Genomic DNA, 6,588 nt, shown 5'->3' on the forward strand with positions numbered 1-6,588 from the left:
CTTAGACCTATAGGTCTAAGCTGATAGAAATAGTGACTTATAGAAAGTCTGCTGATGACAGGCACGTTCACAGCGCCAATGCACCTTCCTAGCAGATGTGCGTAGCAGTGCAATGTGTGGCAACGTACTAACGTGTTGTGGTGCGCTGCGTAAGAACTAACTGTGGGCAGATTTTGTAAATCACAGGGTAGGTATTCTTCACTATTGCTAGTTTAAACAAAAGTGGTTAAACGCGGAAAACAAAAAATGTCAGGACTAAATCTAAAACTTGGTTCTGCCATGCAGTTTAAGCGATAGTGCAACAAATATGACATTCTAAACAATAATTATCTTAATTGATATAAACTCAGATGTGCAAAAGAAAAAGGAAATTATCTATTTTACCCTCATTCAGCTTCACATTGTTTTTAAACAAAAATAAATTCAACCAATTATCAAATGGCTTAACAATTTTCTTTTCAACTGCAAAAGTTTATTTGGCCTGTTAATTGCACATTAGCTTTTGTTTTTAGGCCCCTGGTGCTTTTATTAGCTTTCGCTTGCCCTTCTGCCTTTAACGACAATACCTGATGCTTCCTGGTATTGGAGGAGTTATATGGTTATTATTATTATTATACAGGATTTATATAGCGCCAACAGTTTGTGCAGTGCTTTACAATATAAGGAAGACATTGCCTGGTTCTCAGTCTGCGTACTGAGATACAGTCTCTGTGGCTTTGCAAAGTCTGCTTGTTGTGTAATGCTTTATTTGTGTATATTTTCAATAAAAACTGGCATGCTAAAAAAAAAAAATAAAAAAAAAAATAAGGAAGACATTACAATCACAATACAATTCAAGACAAGATGGTAAGGAGGGCCCTACCCGTGAGGACTTACAATCTAAAAGGGAGGGGCGACATTTGTCATATGTCACATTTTCTAGATACTGTAGATTGGTTTGCATGTAAATAAATTAAAAATAAAAATAAGGGGATGTGAAATGAAGAAAAGAAAAAAGGGTTCCATACTGGATAATATAATTTCAGGTCTTTACCACAGAGTTACCAGAATACAGTATTTTTGCTATAGTGGTCCTTGCAGTAATTCTGGAGCTCAATTCAGGAATTCTTTAACCAGTTGACATCCGCGGTGTTAAACCCCCTTCCCATCCAGGCCATTTTTCAGTATTCAGCGCTGCGCTACTTTGACTGACATTTATTCAGTCATGCAACGCTGTACTGAAATGAATTTTATACCCTTTTTGGGGACAGATAGAGCATCGGTTTTTTAACAACGGGCGGACGGCAAGTGGTTAAAGACCACATTTAAGTCACGCAGGGCCCTCCTTAGCATCTTGTCTTGAATTGTATTGTGATTTTAATGTTCTCCTTATATTGTAAAGCGCTGCACAAACTGTTGGCGCTATATAAATCCTGTATAATAATAATAATTACTGTATGTATGCCATAAAATATAATCCATTACATCTAATTTTAAATAGTACCCCAATCTGTCTTTAGATCATCCTTCTGTAATTCTCTGCACAGCAGGACTGTTATATGCTGCTTTCCTATAGTTCTGTTTTAACTGACCCTCAGTCCCCCTCAGTTGCCTAAAAAACCCAAATGGAGGTTCCCGGCAATAGATGAGCTCCTATACTCACCACTCTAGTGGTCCAAGTCTCCTACTGTCACTCTGGTCCAGGGTTTTAGTCTCCATTAGACCCTTCAGCATTTGTCACTTCTGGGAGTGTTGGATGCCCTGCCATAACCTGTGGTTTTGTCCTCTGACCCTTACATCACTGCTGAGTTCTGTAGCGATCCATCTGACACTACTGGAAGTGTTGAATACCGTACAGTGTAATGGAGGCTGGTGTGCTGGAAGGGAGGGAAGGTAGGAGACACGGGCCACTGAAGAGGTGTCTATATTATCTCTTCTATTAGGGGACCGACAGGGTCACATTAAGGTGTTGCTTTTACTGTATTGTCTACTGCCCTGATCAAAAGCAGCAGGGACTGCAGCAACATTCTGGAAATTGGCATTTGCAGTGAGCGAAGTATTTCCATGAGAGTGTTCAGGCAGTGGTGATTGGCCACAGAGTGCTCAATTGCAGAAGCTAGGGGGAGGTGTCACATGTTCCTCTGTAACTGGAAGTACCAGCTGTGCTGACAGATAGGAGAGATTGGGCACCTAAGGGTACCAAGTATAGGTTTACTTTAAGACAGGGGCGGACTGGGCCGGGGGGCAGGGTGGCAATTGCCCCCCGGGCCTCTCCGATGCCGTCACGTACGGCCCCCGTGACCCCCCACTGTCGCCGGCATCCGATGCGGCATCTGTGATCATTAAGACAACAATAGATTTTTCACATTGGTATCAAACTATTTAGATAAAAATCAATATTATTTAAAGAAGAACTCTAAGATTTTTCAAAGGTAAGCCTTGCAATTATGCCACCCCCACACTGCAATGGTTAACTGCTCCTTTTTCTTTAGGGGCTATAATAAAGAAGATATACTTACCCAATCCTCAATCCTGCAGCAGTGACCGTTCATCTCTCTCTCCCTGCACTCCGACTGTGGTATATCCCTTGGTACCTTCCCATCTAATACACCGTATTAGACGTAATTACATCACGGATCCTAAGACCACCGGAGCCCGGGGAAGGAGAGGCTGCATAGACCGGTCTAGCAGAACAAGGATCAGGTGAGTATGTCATTTCTGTTGTATTTTTGCTAACTAGACAAAACAAGCAGTAGCCCCACTGCAAGAGTTAACTTTTGAAATTCCTGGAGTTCCGCTTTAAATAGTCACTCCACACAAAAGTAATTTAGTCAAAGGCATAGGCTGATGTTATGAGTCTTGCTTTTTGCTAATCTCTTGTGGACTCTAGAGGGTTTATTTCTCAATCATAGTTCACACCTTGCAGTTCCGGTCTTTGAGCTACATCTGGAATATCCGTACACTTTATTCCCTTGTAATAAGCACAATAAAAGGTGAAGCTCTGGGAACTATGTATTTATGCAGCTCTGTGGAAAGGTATATATTTGACGGCGATTTAATCAGATGCTTCTTATAATAATAATAATAATAATAATAACAATAATAATAATAATAACAACAATAATGAATTACAGTAATCCTCAAAAACAAATATTAACACCTAAAACAAACTTTATAAACAAGAAAATATAAATACTGTAAGAACTGCTTACACTACACATTACATAGATTGATATAATAGATCTATTAAAAGTGCCACCGAGGAAGACTGATGAAAATGTAAACTGAAGTTTGAATGTTCTTTACACAAGATACATTGGGCTCTGCCATACACTTTGTATAACAGACCCTACTCAAGTACTGCCATCTGTTTCTACCTCCTCGTCATACTCTTCCACACTGTGCTGTAATTAATAATACTCCAACAAGAAGAAACTAACCTTTCAATCAAAGAGAACATGCAGTGTATTTATAATCAGGCACTAGAAAGCCCAAGCTTTAAACAGCACTATTTAATCAGATGCTTCTTATAATAATAATAATAATAATAATAACAATAATAATAATAATAACAACAATAATGAATTACAGTAATCCTCAAAAACAAATATTAACACCTAAAACAAACTTTATAAACAAGAAAATATAAATACTGTAAGAACTGCTTACACTACACATTACATAGATTGATATAATAGATCTATTAAAAGTGCCACCGAGGAAGACTGATGAAAATGTAAACTGAAGTTTGAATGTTCTTTACACAAGATACATTGGGCTCTGCCATACACTTTGTATAACAGACCCTACTCAAGTACTGCCATCTGTTTCTACCTCCTCGTCATACTCTTCCACACTGTGCTGTAATTAATAATACTCCAACAAGAAGAAACTAACCTTTCAATCAAAGAGAACATGCAGTGTATTTATAATCAGGCACTAGAAAGCCCAAGCTTTAAACAGCACTGTATCAGTTATCTGAGAAGGCCCTTTGATGTGGATAGATCAGCTTGAATACTCACCGATGGATCTCGCCAAACTTCTTTTAGTTGGAGCATTGTGCAAGAAGGGAACCAACCAACCAAGGGCTGACAGGTCAGGGGTCTTGATGGTTGCTGCTACTGATACACAACGAATCCTTTTGCTAAGCAGGGGTAGCTAATGCGAGACTGCTGACATTGGATCACAACAGGAAAATCTGTGTTACAATGCCAGGAAAGTCAGCTCCACCCAATCACCTCCGCCAAAAGTTCTAGCAACCTCACATCAGCTAAAGATAGAGAGCCCTTTTCTCCAGAAGTGCTGCTGAAACAGAATGAAAGGCAGCGCAGGATAAGCTTCTTTCGGTACATCTCTAACCTGTTTGTGGGCAAGATCTAGTAATAGAGATGTGGAAAGTAGGATAAGCTCAGCTTTCTCTGTAATTAATCCATAGCTGAATGAAACTCCACAGTTCCCATGAATGCAGCAGGAAGCTGACCTGACACTGGCACAATACTTTACATATTAAGCAATGCAAACCTAGCAATGTCCAAACATGTACACATAGAAACAGCAATAAAAATGGATTGTTAACAATATAACATATAGCCAGCTGCAATACAATATAAAATTGCAGTCTGTTTCAATATTAATTTGTTAAGCTCAACCTTTATTCATGGTAGACCAGGGCTGGACAAATGCCAGGTAACCAAAGCTCCCTAAAAAATTACACTAGTCATACACATGATGAACCGGCTGAACAACATCCTTCAATCAGGAAATCGAAGGAGCCGGATGGAAAATCAGCTTCCATCACTGTACTGATAGCTACTGAATTCCATATTGCCCTCCTCTGTGGTAGACCCAGCAATGCAACAAACCACTGTATGGCTGTACAGCAGGCACTGTGTGTTGCCCTGATTTGCCACCAGCGCCCCCAAGTACCAACTTTTTGAAATTCAGTATTTGCATAAGACACAATTCTCTTCAAAAACTGTCCATTGGTCTCTCAGGTACCAAACCATAAGTGAGTGATCACAGATGGCTGACTACCTCCAGGTCAGTATAAACAAGTCACTTATTTATGTCCTATAATTAGCACTAGAAGGGAGTTTTTACATTTTATTTATGGTTCTTTTCCAGGTGCCAACAGAAGTTACTTTCAACTGTAACTTTTGCGTGACCTTTTGACCACCTCTAAACCATGCTGATCACCTTTGTAGTTGCAGGTATCTCTCAATATATAATTACACATATCTCATTATTTGTTCCACTGATTGCCCACATTTCACCCTACTGACTGGTATGTCTGACCATAGACACAGCTAAATAAGCATTTGTAAGTGTAGGTGTGCTTTCAACCACCATTTTGACATTACTTCACTTCTCATCACATTGTAATGTGAGTTTGGATGGTACAAAAAATGTATTCTTTCTACTGCTGCATCCTTCTACTGCTGCATCCTGCCCAGCACTGACCAGTGTTTGCCTCTGTAGTGCTCTAGCATCCTATGAAATGTAAATGTAATCACTAGCACAACCAAAGGGATCAGGTAAGCTCTTTTGTTAGCTGGGCATATGCATCAATGATGGCCATTATTCTGTATGACTGGGCTCAAGGCAGCCATTTCATGAGGCAATGAAGCGCCACAGGAACATAAACACACCACTGCCCCTAACCCTATGGTACGGCACGGCACAACACGGCAGTGAGATGTCCCAATATGTCTAGATTTGAGGTCTGTATTTTCATTTGAAAATTTGATGAAAAGGTAGAAGAATGGGGATCCTGGATGTTTATTTAAAGTACAGTTACCCTCTAACAGGATGTGTGGCTGATTGTTGATCTTTCAAGGACTTTATCGGGACACTCTTTCTGGGAACTCTCAGCTCCAATCAGCTCCCTTAAGCCACAGAAATGAAATCATGCAATGAAAAAACAGCCGTCTTTGTTTACAATAAGGAAACATTACACCCAACCAGTGATTTGGAGGATAAAAATTACCTTGTAAAATTTAAAAGACAGCATTAAGTGACTACTACTGCTTTATCTGTCTTCCATAAACATCTCTAAACTATAAATAAAAAAAATCTTCCTTTTTGTTACCTATATTTGCTAGAAGGAATATATCTTCTGTCAACTATTTTCACACCAGCCCATTCAGCTTTATTACCAAGCACCATTCCCTGAGAGTGCCGACATTATCAGGCAGTAAATTTTCAGCCCAACCTGCTCCTGTGTTTCCAAATCACTCAAGCCCTGATGAAGGGAGGTACCTGCCCCTCGAAATAAATTAGCACTTTCCTACTAAAAAAATGTGATCTATAAAATAAAATTACTCTACATCTACTTTTCTTTTGGTGTTCTAGTTTCCTTTCTTCTATGATAGCATTTGCTTGTGTCCACTTTACTTTAAAGGTAAAAAACTAAATGGCATATCCTAATACTTCTGTATATCGCTGAGAAATGTTTGTCAGCACTGCTTTATAGCCGTTTTTGATGATCAACACATAGGCAATATGTGCAGCCAGTACCTTTCAAAAGTCCGCAGCTACATGGTATATCAAGCAAATTGAATTAAAAATTCTTGGGTTTCACTCCATGAATATAAAGCATGAAGCTTGACT

General features: G+C 39.4%; 1 protein-coding gene across 3 annotated transcripts in view; it reads right to left on the minus strand.

The window, feature by feature from the left end:
• The window catches only part of MID1 (midline 1), a 169,685-nt gene that overhangs the window by 120,992 nt on the left and 42,105 nt on the right, over window positions 1-6,588 (minus strand). The window contains exon 1 of one of the 3 annotated variants that reach the window (XM_018553513.1): window positions 4,339-4,397. The exons of 1 other annotated variant lie outside the window; for it this stretch is intronic. The gene's annotated coding sequence lies outside the window, so the exon portion shown is untranslated. Of the gene's footprint in view, window positions 1-4,001; window positions 4,188-4,338; window positions 4,398-6,588 lie in introns of those variants that run through there. One more of the 3 variants, XM_018553512.1, reaches the window with a different exon arrangement.

Source organism: Nanorana parkeri, unplaced genomic scaffold, assembly GCF_000935625.1.
Source record: "Nanorana parkeri isolate BGI_ZX_2015 unplaced genomic scaffold, ASM93562v1 scaffold122, whole genome shotgun sequence".
In the NCBI taxonomy this organism is placed as follows: Eukaryota; Metazoa; Chordata; class Amphibia; order Anura; family Dicroglossidae; genus Nanorana; species Nanorana parkeri.